This window comes from Gadus chalcogrammus, chromosome 12 (assembly GCF_026213295.1).
Source record: "Gadus chalcogrammus isolate NIFS_2021 chromosome 12, NIFS_Gcha_1.0, whole genome shotgun sequence".
Classification (NCBI taxonomy): Eukaryota; Metazoa; Chordata; class Actinopteri; order Gadiformes; family Gadidae; genus Gadus; species Gadus chalcogrammus.
In genome coordinates, this window is record NC_079423.1 from 10,936,699 (window position 1) to 10,950,306 (window position 13,608).

The 13,608-nt window shown below is 44.2% G+C and overlaps 16 non-coding genes across 16 annotated transcripts; all 16 read left to right on the top strand.

The window, feature by feature from the left end:
- The first annotated feature begins 450 nt into the window (after positions 1-450).
- LOC130394711 (5S ribosomal RNA) lies at positions 451-569 on the top strand. Its single transcript, XR_008897843.1, has one exon. It is a non-coding gene; the product is annotated as a 5S ribosomal RNA (ribosomal RNA).
- Positions 570-1,098: 529 nt separating this feature from the next.
- Positions 1,099-1,217, top strand: LOC130394051 (5S ribosomal RNA). Its single transcript, XR_008897247.1, has one exon. It is a non-coding gene; the product is annotated as a 5S ribosomal RNA (ribosomal RNA).
- Positions 1,218-1,735: 518 nt separating this feature from the next.
- LOC130394390 (5S ribosomal RNA) lies at positions 1,736-1,854 on the top strand. Its single transcript, XR_008897554.1, has one exon. It is a non-coding gene; the product is annotated as a 5S ribosomal RNA (ribosomal RNA).
- Positions 1,855-2,383: 529 nt separating this feature from the next.
- LOC130394542 (5S ribosomal RNA) lies at positions 2,384-2,502 on the top strand. The gene has a single exon (XR_008897690.1). It is a non-coding gene; the product is annotated as a 5S ribosomal RNA (ribosomal RNA).
- Positions 2,503-3,021: 519 nt separating this feature from the next.
- LOC130400924 (5S ribosomal RNA) lies at positions 3,022-3,140 on the top strand. The gene has a single exon (XR_008903392.1). It is a non-coding gene; the product is annotated as a 5S ribosomal RNA (ribosomal RNA).
- A 529-nt stretch (positions 3,141-3,669) lies between these two features.
- On the top strand, positions 3,670-3,788 carry LOC130398600 (5S ribosomal RNA). Its single transcript, XR_008901163.1, has one exon. It is a non-coding gene; the product is annotated as a 5S ribosomal RNA (ribosomal RNA).
- Positions 3,789-5,805: 2,017 nt separating this feature from the next.
- On the top strand, positions 5,806-5,924 carry LOC130398601 (5S ribosomal RNA). Its single transcript, XR_008901164.1, has one exon. It is a non-coding gene; the product is annotated as a 5S ribosomal RNA (ribosomal RNA).
- A 529-nt stretch (positions 5,925-6,453) lies between these two features.
- Positions 6,454-6,572, top strand: LOC130400047 (5S ribosomal RNA). The gene has a single exon (XR_008902532.1). It is a non-coding gene; the product is annotated as a 5S ribosomal RNA (ribosomal RNA).
- A 529-nt stretch (positions 6,573-7,101) lies between these two features.
- On the top strand, positions 7,102-7,221 carry LOC130395358 (5S ribosomal RNA). The gene has a single exon (XR_008898424.1). It is a non-coding gene; the product is annotated as a 5S ribosomal RNA (ribosomal RNA).
- A 519-nt stretch (positions 7,222-7,740) lies between these two features.
- Positions 7,741-7,859, top strand: LOC130399666 (5S ribosomal RNA). Its single transcript, XR_008902169.1, has one exon. It is a non-coding gene; the product is annotated as a 5S ribosomal RNA (ribosomal RNA).
- A 529-nt stretch (positions 7,860-8,388) lies between these two features.
- On the top strand, positions 8,389-8,507 carry LOC130400925 (5S ribosomal RNA). The gene has a single exon (XR_008903393.1). It is a non-coding gene; the product is annotated as a 5S ribosomal RNA (ribosomal RNA).
- Positions 8,508-9,036: 529 nt separating this feature from the next.
- LOC130398603 (5S ribosomal RNA) lies at positions 9,037-9,155 on the top strand. Its single transcript, XR_008901166.1, has one exon. It is a non-coding gene; the product is annotated as a 5S ribosomal RNA (ribosomal RNA).
- A 2,017-nt stretch (positions 9,156-11,172) lies between these two features.
- On the top strand, positions 11,173-11,291 carry LOC130394567 (5S ribosomal RNA). Its single transcript, XR_008897713.1, has one exon. It is a non-coding gene; the product is annotated as a 5S ribosomal RNA (ribosomal RNA).
- Positions 11,292-11,820: 529 nt separating this feature from the next.
- Positions 11,821-11,939, top strand: LOC130394592 (5S ribosomal RNA). The gene has a single exon (XR_008897736.1). It is a non-coding gene; the product is annotated as a 5S ribosomal RNA (ribosomal RNA).
- A 529-nt stretch (positions 11,940-12,468) lies between these two features.
- On the top strand, positions 12,469-12,587 carry LOC130399523 (5S ribosomal RNA). Its single transcript, XR_008902029.1, has one exon. It is a non-coding gene; the product is annotated as a 5S ribosomal RNA (ribosomal RNA).
- Positions 12,588-13,116: 529 nt separating this feature from the next.
- Positions 13,117-13,235, top strand: LOC130395336 (5S ribosomal RNA). The gene has a single exon (XR_008898405.1). It is a non-coding gene; the product is annotated as a 5S ribosomal RNA (ribosomal RNA).
- The last annotated feature ends 373 nt before the right edge of the window (positions 13,236-13,608 follow it).

Sequence of the window (13,608 nt, forward strand, 5' to 3'; positions counted from 1 at the left end):
TGGAGGATTTAAGCAACATACAAAAACTGACAACGTCTCTCAAAACTATTTTTGTGAAACATGAGGACAGTATAGTGATACTGCCAGCAGGGAGCACCAGAGAGCTGAACCGACAGTTGTACATTTCTTAAACTTTCACCAACACAAACACGCACGCTCACTTCAGATCATGGGAGGACGTCAAAAAATCACCACCCATTCTCTGACACTTTAACCGTTAACCTTGGTTCAAACATTTAACATCACACGCACACGCAGTGTATTTCAGATAATTAATGAATTCAGATGTCACAATGATCGTTTACATGGATAAGGAGTCCTACTGAATCAATTACTGCCGTTTATATCTAACTAATGATTGTTTTTGTAAGAGTGTAACGTCGAGTCTCAGCAGCTTTCTCACTCCTTATGTGCTACTGTATAAAACCTGGTTTTGCGCCTGTACTAATTGCTTACGGTAATAACACCCTGAACACGCCCGATCTCGTCTGATCTCGGAAGCTAAGCAGGGTCGGGCCTGGTTAGTACTTGGATGGGAGACCGCCTGGGAATACCAGGTGCTGTAAGCATTTTCTTTTTCAACTCGAGCTCATTGACTCCGTGGCCTACCGTGGCGTACCGTGACCTGATGTTTACTGCCAACCGCTTTGGAGGATTTAAGCAACATACAAAAACTGACAACGTCTCTCAAAACTATTTTTGTGAAACATGAGGACAGTATAGTGATACTGCCAGCAGGGAGCACCAGAGAGCAGAACCGACAGTTGTACATTTCTTAAACTTTCACCAACACAAACACGCACGCTCACTTCAGATCATGGGAGGACGTCAAAAAATCACCACCCATTCTCTGACACTTTAACCGTTAACCTTGGTTCAAACATTTAACATCACACGCACACGCAGTGTATTTCAGATAATTAATGAATTCAGATGTCACAATGATCGTTTACATGGATAAGGAGTTCTACTGAATCAATTACTGCCGTTTATGTCTAACTAATGATTGTTTTTGTAAGAGTGTAACGTCGAGCCTCAGCAGCTTTCTCACTCCTTATGTGCTACTGTATAAAACCTGGTTTTGCGCCTGCACTAATTGCTTACGGCCATACCACCCTGAACACGCCCGATCTCGTCTGATCTCGGAAACTAAGCAGGGTCGGGCCTGGTTAGTACTTGGATGGGAGACCGCCTGGGAATACCAGGTGCTGTTAGCTTTTTCTTTTTCAACTCGAGCTCATTGACTCCGTGGCGTACCGTGACCTGATGTTTACTGCCAACCGCTTTGGAGGATTTAAGCAACATACAAAAACTGACAACGTCTCTCAAAACTATTTTGTGAAACATGAGGACAGTATAGTGATACTGCCAGCAGGGAGCACCAGAGAGCTGAACCGACAGTTGTACATTTCTTAAACTTTCACCAACACAAACAAGCACGCTCACTTCAGATCATGGCAGGACGTCAAAAAATCACCACCCATTCTCTGACACTTTAACCGTTAACCTTGGTTCAAACATTTAACATCACACACACACGCAGTGTATTTCAGATAATTAATGAATTCAGATGTCACAATGATCGTTTACATGGATAAGGAGTCCTACTGAATCAATTACTGCCGTTTATATCTAACTAATGATTGTTTTTGTAAGAGTGTAACGTCGAGTCTCAGCAGCTTTCTCACTCCTTATGTGCTACTGTATAAAACCTGGTTTTGCGCCTGTACTAATTGCTTACGGTAATACCACCCTGAACACGCCCGATCTCGTCTGATCTCGGAAGCTAAGCAGGGTCGGGCCTGGTTTGTACTTGGATGGGAGACCGCCTGGGAATACCAGGTGCTGTAAGTATTTTCTTTTTCAACTCGAGCTCATTGACTCCGTGGCCTACCGTGGCGTACCGTGACCTGATGTTTACTGCCAACCGCTTTGGAGGATTTAAGCAACATACAAAAACTGACAACGTCTCTCAAAACTATTTTTGTGAAACATGAGGACAGTATAGTGATACTGCCAGCAGGGAGCACCAGAGAGCAGAACCGACAGTTGTACATTTCTTAAACTTTCACCAACACAAACACGCACGCTCACTTCAGATCATGGGAGGACGTCAAAAAATCACCACCCATTCTCTGACACTTTAACCGTTAACCTTGGTTCAAACATTTAACATCACACGCACACGCAGTGTATTTCAGATAATTAATGAATTCAGATGTCACAATGATCGTTTACATGGATAAGGAGTTCTACTGAATCAATTACTGCCATTTATATCTAACTAATGATTGTTTTTGTAAGAGTGTAACGTCGAGCCTCAGCAGCTTTCTCACTCCTTATGTGCTACTGTATAAAACCTGGTTTTGCGCCTGCACTAATTGCTTACGGCCATACCACCCTGAACACGCCCGATCTCGTCTGATCTCGGAAACTAAGCAGGGTCGGGCCTGGTTAGTGCTTGGATGGGAGACCGCCTGGGAATACCAGGTGCTGTAAGCTTTTTCTTTTTCAACTCGAGCTCATTGACTCCGTGGCGTACCGTGAACTGATGTTTACTGCCAACCGCTTTGGAGGATTTAAGCAACATACAAAAACTGACAACGTCTCTCAAAACTATTTTTGTGAAACATGAGGACAGTATAGTGATACTGCCAGCAGGGAGCACCAGAGAGCTGAACCGACAGTTGTACATTTCTTAAACTTTCACCAACACAAACACGCACGCTCACTTCAGATCATGGCAGGACGTCAAAAAATCACCACCCATTCTCTGACACTTTAACCGTTAACCTTGGTTCAAACATTTAACATCACACGCACACGCAGTGTATTTCAGATAATTAATGAATTCAGATGTCACAATGATCGTTTACATGGATAAGGAGTCCTACTGAATCAATTACTGCCGTTTATATCTAACTAATGATTGTTTTTGTAAAAGTGTAACGTCGAGCCTCAGCAGCTTTCTCACTCCTTATGTGCTACTGTATAAAACCTGGTTTTGCGCCTGCACTAATTGCTTACGGCCATACCACCCTGAACACGACCGATCTCGTCTGATCTCGGAAGCTAAACAGGGTCGGGCCTGGTTAGTACTTGGATGGGAGACCGCCTGGGAATACCAGGTGCTGTAAGCTTTTTCTTTTTCAACTCGAGCTCATTGCCTCCGTGGCCTACCGTGGCGTACCGTGACCTGATGTTTACTGCCAACCGCTTTGGAGGATTTAAGCAACATACAAAAACTGACAACGTCTCTCAAAACTATTTTTGTGAAACATGAGGACAGTATAGTGATACTGCCAGCAGGGAGCACCAGAGAGCTGAAACGACAGTTGTACATTTCTTAAACTTTCACCAACACAAACACGCACGCTCACTTCAGATCATGGGAGGACGTCAAAAAATCACCACCCATTCTCTGACACTTTAACCGTTAACCTTGGTTCAAACATTTAACATCACACGCACACGCAGTGTATTTCAGATAATTAATGAATTCAGATGTCACAATGATCGTTTACATGGATAAGGAGTCCTACTGAATCAATTACTGCCGTTTATATCTAACTAATGATTGTTTTTGTAAAAGTGTAACGTCGAGCCTCAGCAGCTTTCTCACTCCTTATGTGCTACTGTATAAAACCTGGTTTTGCGCCTGCACTAATTGCTTACGGCCATACCACCCTGAACACGCCCGATCTCGTCTGATCTCGGAAGCTAAGCAGGGTCGGGCCTGGTTAGTACTTGGATGGGAGACCGCCTGGGAATACCAGGTGCTGTAAGCTTTTTCTTTATCAGCTCGAGCTCATTGACTCCGTGGCGTACCGTGACCTGATGTTTACTGCCTACGGCTTTGGAGGATTTAAGCAACATACAAAAACTGACAACATCTCTCAAAACTATTTTTGTGAAACATGAGGACAGTATAGTGATACTGCCAGCAGGGAGCACCAGAGAGCTGAACCGACAGTTGTACATTTCTTAAACTTTCACCAACACAAACACGCACGCTCACTTCAGGGCCCCGTTTCCCGAAAGCATCGTTAGCCTAAGTGAATCGTGAAGTGCGTCGTAAGGGCATCGTAGAGTTTTCACCGCGTTTCCCGAAAGCATCGTGGGGAACGAACGTCTTGAAAACGCTCGTAGCTAACGAGTACTCCAGGGGTGCTCGTAGGACGCTAAGAGCATCGTCAGCTCTAGCCTCAGTGGCGACACCATCGGACATTCCGTCTATTGGATGCGTTTTATTAAAACGCATTGCGCCTTTATGTTCTTAGTTTGGTAATTAATAAAGATTATTAATTGATTTATTAATAAAGATGTTAAAATGGCCAAAATAAAACGGGACAGTCCAGAAAATGTTTGCGCAGGCAGGGCACTCAAAATGTGTGAGAGAAAGTGGGGGGATTTGTGCAGACTGACATAGGCTACTCATAAAACGTAGCATAAAATAATGTAAAAAATTAAATTAAATTAAAAAAATTAAAATAAAGAAATAAAATAAATTATAAAAAACAAGCAAAGGAGCAGGCAAAAGGCTGGGATATGGTGGGGATTGGTCACGTTGACGGGAATGTTTAGTGACATGTGGGAGGGTGGAGGGGGTTAAAAAAAAGTCTCAATCACTCTTCGACGCGCATGAAAACCAGCCGCGTAGTTATGAGGGAGGCCGTCCTCACACCGATCTTCCTCGTCGTCATCGTCCTCAGCGTCCTCCGGTTCAAGCAATGCCACCCCAGCCTTAGCTGCAATGTTGTGCAACATAGCCGTCACACATATCACGGCGCATGACTTGGCCGGCGAAAACTGGAGCCCTCCGCCTGACTTGTGAAGGCATCTAATATAGCGCAACTTCCACCTCCCGATCGTGCGCTCAACGATGCACCGGGCCAGACGGTGGGCTTCGTTGTATTCCTCATCAATACATACCTTACCCTATTTCCGGAGGGGCTTTTATAGCCAATCAAATTATCAATCAAGGAAACCCTTATGCGGAATCAGATTAAGTCGGCTCTCTTTGCTGCGCAAAGCATGTTTCAGAAATCAGCCCATTAAGATAAATGTAGTTGTCACACAAGCAATTTTAAATTTTTTGTCATATGGAATTATTTCAGGGGGGAAAATGCCGTGAAACACACAGTGCATTCAGGATTAGGACTGATATATGTCGGTTTAAGCCTAATCAATTGTGTTTTAATGTCTTGCTATAGCATTCATCTAATTGCAGTCTATTTTTTTCGGAGGCTACTCTGCTGTTGTCCTTGATGGGGATTTATTTTAACCCTTTTTAACACAATTTTCCTGCGACATTCCTGCGTCTCCCCCTCCTACGGAGCCCATTTCAGCACCGTGTCAGTAGACAGTTACAATCCTACGACGTCGTGAGTGCAGCGAATGCGCGTTCACGTTAAGAGGAGTTTCGGGAAACGCTCCAAAGAAATTGACGATGGATCGCAAGATCCATCGTGAGAATGATCGTACGAGCGTGGATCCATCGTTATCGGGAAACGGGGCCCAGATCATGGGAGGACGTCAAAAAATCACCACCCATTCTCTGACACTTTAACCGTTAACCTTGGTTCAAACATTTAACATCACACGCACACGCAGTGTATTTCAGATAATTAATGAATTCAGATGTCACAATGATCGTTTACATGGATAAGGAGTCCTACTGAATCAATTACTGCCGTTTATATCTAACTAATGATTGTTTTTGTAAAAGTGTAACGTCGAGCCTCAGCAGCTTTCTCACTCCTTATCTGCTACTGTATAAAACCTGGTTTTGCGCCTGCACTAATTGCTTACGGCCATACCACCCTGAACACGCCCGATCTCGTCTGATCTCGGAAGCTAAGCAGGGTCGGGCCTGGTTAGTACTTGGATGGGAGACCGCCTGGGAATACCAGGTGCTGTAAGCTTTTTCTTTTTCAACTCGAGCTCATTGCCTCCGTGGCCTACCGTGGCGTACCGTGACCTGATGTTTACTGCCAACCGCTTTGGAGGATTTAAGCAACATACAAAAACTGACAACGTCTCTCAAAACTATTTTTGTGAAACATGAGGACAGTATAGTGATACTGCCAGCAGGGAGCACCAGAGAGCTGGAACGACAGTTGTACATTTCTTAAACTTTCACCAACACAAACACGCACGCTCACTTCAGATCATGGGAGGACGTCAAAAAATCACCACCCATTCTCTGACACTTTAACCGTTAACCTTGGCTCAAACATTTAACATCACACGCACACGCAGTGTATTTCAGATAATTAATGAATTCAGATGTCACAATGATCGTTTACATGGATAAGGAGTCCTACTGAATCAATTACTGCCGTTTATATCTAACTAATGATTGTTTTTGTAAAAGTGTAACGTCGAGCCTCAGCAGCTTTCACACTCCTTATGTGCTACTGTATAAAACCTGGTTTTGCGCCTGCACTAATTGCTTACGGCCATACCACCCTGAACACGCCCGATCTCGTCTGATCTCGGAAGCTAAGCAGGGTCGGGCCTGGTTAGTACTTGGATGGGAGACCGCCTGGGAATACCAGGTGCTGTAAGTATTTTCTTTTTCAACTCGAGCTCATTGACTCCGTGGCCTACCGTGGCGTACCGTGACCTGATGTTTACTGCCAACCGCTTTGGAGGATTTAAGCAACATACAAAAACTGACAACGTCTCTCAAAACTATTTTTGTGAAACATGAGGACAGTATAGTGATACTGCCAGCAGGGAGCACCAGAGAGCAGAACCGACAGTTGTACATTTCTTAAACTTTCACCAACACAAACACGCACGCTCACTTCAGATCATGGGAGGACGTCAAAAAATCACCACCCATTCTCTGACACTTTAACCGTTAACCTTGGTTCAAACATTTAACATCACACGCACACGCAGTGTATTTCAGATAATTAATGAATTCAGATGTCACAATGATCGTTTACATGGATAAGGAGTTCTACTGAATCAATTACTGCCGTTTATATCTAACTAATGATTGTTTTTGTAAGAGTGTAACGTCGAGCCTCAGCAGCTTTCTCACTCCTTATGTGCTACTGTATAAAACCTGGTTTTGCGCCTGCACTAATTGCTTACGGCCATACCACCCTGAACACGCCCGATCTCGTCTGATCTCGGAAACTAAGCAGGGTCGGGCCTGGTTAGTGACTTGGATGGGAGACCGCCTGGGAATACCAGGTGCTGTAAGCTTTTTCTTTTTCAACTCGAGCTCATTGACTCCGTGGCGTACCGTGACCTGATGTTTACTGCCAACCGCTTTGGAGGATTTAAGCAACATACAAAAACTGACAACGTCTCTCAAAACTATTTTTGTGAAACATGAGGACAGTATAGTGATACTGCCAGCAGGGAGCACCAGAGAGCTGAACCGACAGTTGTACATTTCTTAAACTTTCACCAACACAAACACGCACGCTCACTTCAGATCATGGCAGGACGTCAAAAAATCACCACCCATTCTCTGACACTTTAACCGTTAACCTTGGTTCAAACATTTAACATCACACGCACACGCAGTGTATTTCAGATAATTAATGAATTCAGATGTCACAATGATCGTTTACATGGATAAGGAGTCCTACTGAATCAATTACTGCCGTTTATATCTAACTAATGATTGTTTTTGTAAAAGTGTAACGTCGAGCCTCAGCAGCTTTCTCACTCCTTATGTGCTACTGTATAAAACCTGGTTTTGCGCCTGCACTAATTGCTTACGGCCATACCACCCTGAACACGCCCGATCTCGTTTGATCTCGGAAGCTAAGCAGGGTCGGGCCTGGTTAGTACTTGGATGGGAGACCGCCTGGGAATACCAGGTGCTGTAAGCTTTTTCTTTTTCAACTCGAGCTCATTGCCTCCGTGGCCTACCGTGGCGTACCGTGACCTGATGTTTACTGCCAACCGCTTTGGAGGATTTAAGCAACATACAAAAACTGACAACGTCTCTCAAAACTATTTTTGTGAAACATGAGGACAGTATAGTGATACTGCCAGCAGGGAGCACCAGAGAGCTGAACCGACAGTTGTACATTTCTTAAACTTTCACCAACACAAACACGCACGCTCACTTCAGATCATGGGAGGACGTCAAAAAATCACCACCCATTCTCTGACACTTTAACCGTTAACCTTGGTTCAAACATTTAACATCACACGCACACGCAGTGTATTTCAGATAATTAATGAATTCAGATGTCACAATGATCGTTTACATGGATAAGGAGTCCTACTGAATCAATTACTGCCGTTTATATCTAACTAATGATTGTTTTTGTAAGAGTGTAACGTCGAGCCTCAGCAGCTTTCTCACTCCTTATGTGCTACTGTATAAAACCTGGTTTTGCGCCTGCACTAATTGCTTACGGCCATACCACCCTGAACACGACCGATCTCGTCTGATCTCGGAAGCTAAACAGGGTCGGGCCTGGTTAGTACTTGGATGGGAGACCGCCTGGGAATACCAGGTGCTGTAAGCTTTTTCTTTTTCAACTCGAGCTCATTGCCTCCGTGGCCTACCGTGGCGTACCGTGACCTGATGTTTACTGCCAACCGCTTTGGAGGATTTAAGCAACATACAAAAACTGACAACGTCTCTCAAAACTATTTTTGTGAAACATGAGGACAGTATAGTGATACTGCCAGCAGGGAGCACCAGAGAGCTGAAACGACAGTTGTACATTTCTTAAACTTTCACCAACACAAACACGCACGCTCACTTCAGATCATGGGAGGACGTCAAAAAATCACCACCCATTCTCTGACACTTTAACCGTTAACCTTGGTTCAAACATTTAACATCACACGCACACGCAGTGTATTTCAGATAATTAATGAATTCAGATGTCACAATGATCGTTTACATGGATAAGGAGTCCTACTGAATCAATTACTGCCGTTTATATCTAACTAATGATTGTTTTTGTAAAAGTGTAACGTCGAGCCTCAGCAGCTTTCTCACTCCTTATGTGCTACTGTATAAAACCTGGTTTTGCGCCTGCACTAATTGCTTACGGCCATACCACCCTGAACACGCCCGATCTCGTCTGATCTCGGAAGCTAAGCAGGGTCGGGCCTGGTTAGTACTTGGATGGGAGACCGCCTGGGAATACCAGGTGCTGTAAGCTTTTTCTTTATCAGCTCGAGCTCATTGACTCCGTGGCGTACCGTGACCTGATGTTTACTGCCTACGGCTTTGGAGGATTTAAGCAACATACAAAAACTGACAACATCTCTCAAAACTATTTTTGTGAAACATGAGGACAGTATAGTGATACTGCCAGCAGGGAGCACCAGAGAGCTGAACCGACAGTTGTACATTTCTTAAACTTTCACCAACACAAACACGCACGCTCACTTCAGGGCCCCGTTTCCCGAAAGCATCGTTAGCCTAAGTGAATCGTGAAGTGCGTCGTAAGGGCATCGTAGAGTTTTCACCGCGTTTCCCGAAAGCATCGTGGGGAACGAACGTCTTGAAAACGCTCGTAGCTAACGAGTACTCCAGGGGTGCTCGTAGGACGCTAAGAGCATCGTCAGCTCTAGCCTCAGTGGCGACACCATCGGACATTCCGTCTATTGGATGCGTTTTATTAAAACGCATTGCGCCTTTATGTTCTTAGTTTGGTAATTAATAAAGATTATTAATTGATTTATTAATAAAGATGTTAAAATGGCCAAAATAAAACGGGACAGTCCAGAAAATGTTTGCGCAGGCAGGGCACTCAAAATGTGTGAGAGAAAGTGGGGGGATTTGTGCAGACTGACATAGGCTACTCATAAAACGTAGCATAAAATAATGTAAAAAATTAAATTAAATTAAAAAAATTAAAATAAAGAAATAAAATAAATTATAAAAAACAAGCAAAGGAGCAGGCAAAAGGCTGGGATATGGTGGGGATTGGTCACGTTGACGGGAATGTTTAGTGACATGTGGGAGGGTGGAGGGGGTTAAAAAAAAGTCTCAATCACTCTTCGACGCGCATGAAAACCAGCCGCGTAGTTATGAGGGAGGCCGTCCTCACACCGATCTTCCTCGTCGTCATCGTCCTCAGCGTCCTCCGGTTCAAGCAATGCCACCCCAGCCTTAGCTGCAATGTTGTGCAACATAGCCGTCACACATATCACGGCGCATGACTTGGCCGGCGAAAACTGGAGCCCTCCGCCTGACTTGTGAAGGCATCTAATATAGCGCAACTTCCACCTCCCGATCGTGCGCTCAACGATGCACCGGGCCAGACGGTGGGCTTCGTTGTATTCCTCATCAATACATACCTTACCCTATTTCCGGAGGGGCTTTTATAGCCAATCAAATTATCAATCAAGGAAACCCTTATGCGGAATCAGATTAAGTCGGCTCTCTTTGCTGCGCAAAGCATGTTTCAGAAATCAGCCCATTAAGATAAATGTAGTTGTCACACAAGCAATTTTAAATTTTTTGTCATATGGAATTATTTCAGGGGGGAAAATGCCGTGAAACGCACAGTGCATTCAGGATTAGGACTGATATATGTCGGTTTAAGCCTAATCAATTGTGTTTTAATGTCTTGCTATAGCATTCATCTAATTGCAGTCTATTTTTTTCGGAGGCTACTCTGCTGTTGTCCTTGATGGGGATTTATTTTAACCCTTTTTAACACAATTTTCCTGCGACATTCCTGCGTCTCCCCCTCCTACGGAGCCCATTTCAGCACCGTGTCAGTAGACAGTTACAATCCTACGACGTCGTGAGTGCAGCGAATGCGCGTTCACGTTAAGAGGAGTTTCGGGAAACGCTCCAAAGAAATTGACGATGGATCGCAAGATCCATCGTGAGAATGATCGTACGAGCGTGGATCCATCGTTATCGGGAAACGGGGCCCAGATCATGGGAGGACGTCAAAAAATCACCACCCATTCTCTGACACTTTAACCGTTAACCTTGGTTCAAACATTTAACATCACACGCACACGCAGTGTATTTCAGATAATTAATGAATTCAGATGTCACAATGATCGTTTACATGGATAAGGAGTCCTACTGAATCAATTACTGCCGTTTATATCTAACTAATGATTGTTTTTGTAAAAGTGTAACGTCGAGCCTCAGCAGCTTTCACACTCCTTATGTGCTACTGTATAAAACCTGGTTTTGCGCCTGCACTAATTGCTTACGGCCATACCACCCTGAACACGCCCGATCTCGTCTGATCTCGGAAGCTAAGCTGGGTCGGGCCTGGTTAGCACTTGGATGGGAGACCGCCTGGGAATACCAGGTGCTGTAAGCTTTTTCTTTTTCAACTCGAGCTCATTGACTCCGTGGCTTACCGTGGCGTACCGTGACCTGATGTTTACTGCCAACCGCTTTGGAGGATTTAAGCAACATACAAAAACTGACAACGTCTCTCAAAACTATTTTTGTGAAACATGAGGACAGTATAGTGATACTGCCAGCAGTGAGCACCAGAGAGCTGAACCGACAGTTGTACATTTCTTAAACTTTCACCAACACAAACACGCACGCTCACTTCAGATCATGGGAGGACGTCAAAAAATCACCACCCATTCTCTGACACTTTAACCGTTAACCTTGGTTCAAACATTTAACATCACACGCACACGCAGTGTATTTCAGATAATTAATGAATTCAGATGTCACAATGATCGTTTACATGGATAAAGAGTCCTACTGAATCAATTACTGCCGTTTATATCTAACTAATGATTGTTTTTGTAAAAGTGTAACGTCAAGCCTCAGCAGCTTTCTCACTCCTTATCTGCTACTGTATAAAACCTGGTTTTGCGCCTGTACTAATTGCTTACGGCCATACCACCCTGAACATGCCCCATCTCATCTGATCTCGGAAGCTAAGCAGGGTCGGGCCTGGTTAGTACTTGGATGGGAGACCGCCTGGGAATACCCGGTGCTGTAAGCTTTTTCTTTTTCAACTCGAGCTCGTTGCCTCCGTGGCCTACCGTGGCGTACCGTGACCTGATGTTTACTGCCAACCGCTTTGGAGGATTTAAGCAACATACAAAAACTGACAACGTCTCTCAAAACTATTTTTGTGAAACATGAGGACAGTATAGTGATACTGCCAGCAGGGAGCACCAGAGAGCTGAAACGACAGTTGTACATTTCTTAAACTTTCACCAACACAAACACGCACGCTCACTTCAGATCATGGGAGGACGTCAAAAAATCACCACCCATTCTCTGACACTTTAACCGTTAACCTTGGTTCAAACATTTAACATCACACGCACACGCAGTGTATTTCAGATAATTAATGAATTCAGATGTCACAATGATCGTTTACATGGATAAGGAGTCCTACTGAATCAATTACTGCCGTTTATATCTAACTAATGATTGTTTTTGTAAAAGTGTAACGTCAAGCCTCAGCAGCTTTCTCACTCCTTATGTGCTACTGTATAAAACCTGGTTTTGCGCCAACACTAATTGCTTACGGCCATACCACCCTGAACACGCCCGATCTCGTCTGATCTCGGAAGCTAAGCAGGGTCGGGCCTGGTTAGTACTTGGATGGGAGACCGCATGGGAATACCAGGTGCTGTAAGCTGTTTCTTTTTCAACTCGAGCTCATTGACTCCGTGGCCTACCGTGGCGTACCGTGACCTGATGTTTACTGCCAACCGCTTTGGAGGATTTAAGCAACATACAAAAACTGACAACGTCTCTCAAAACTATTTTTGTGAAACATGAGGACAGTATAGTGATACTGCCAGCAGGGAGCACCAGAGAGCTGAAACGACAGTTGTACATTTCTTAAACTTTCACCAACACAAACACGCACGCTCACTTCAGATCATGGGAGGACGTCAAAAAATCACCACCCATTCTCTGACACTTTAACCGTTAACCTTGGTTCAAACATTTAACATCACACGCACACACAGTGTATTTCAGATAATTAATGAATTCAGATGTCACAATGATCGTTTACATGGATAAGGAGTCCTACTGAATCAATTACTGCCGTTTATATCTAACTAATGATTGTTTTTGTAAAAGTGTAACGTCAAGCCTCAGCAGCTTTCTCACTCCTTATCTGCTACTGTATAAAACCTGGTTTTGCGCCTGTACTAATTGCTTACGGCCATACCACCCTGAACACGCCCCATCTCATCTGATCTCGGAAGCTAAGCAGGGTCGGGCCTGGTTAGTACTTGGATGGGAGACCGCCTGGGAATACCCGTTGCTGTAAGCTTTTTCTTTTTCAACTCGAGCTCATTGCCTCCGTGGCCTACCGTGGCGTACCGTGACCTGATGTTTACTGCCAACCGATTTGGAGGATTTAAGCAACATACAAAAACTGAAAACGTCTCTCAAAACTATTTTTGTGAAACATGAGGACAGTATAGTGATACTGCCAGCAGGGAGCACCAGAGAGCTGAAACGACAGTTGTACATTTCTTAAACTTTCACCAACACAAACACGCACGCTCACTTCAGATCATGGGAGGACGTCAACAAATCACCACCCATTCTCTGACACTTTAACCGTTAACCTTGGTTCAAACATTTAACATCACACGCACACGCAGTGTATTTCAGATAATTAATTAATTCAGATGTCACAA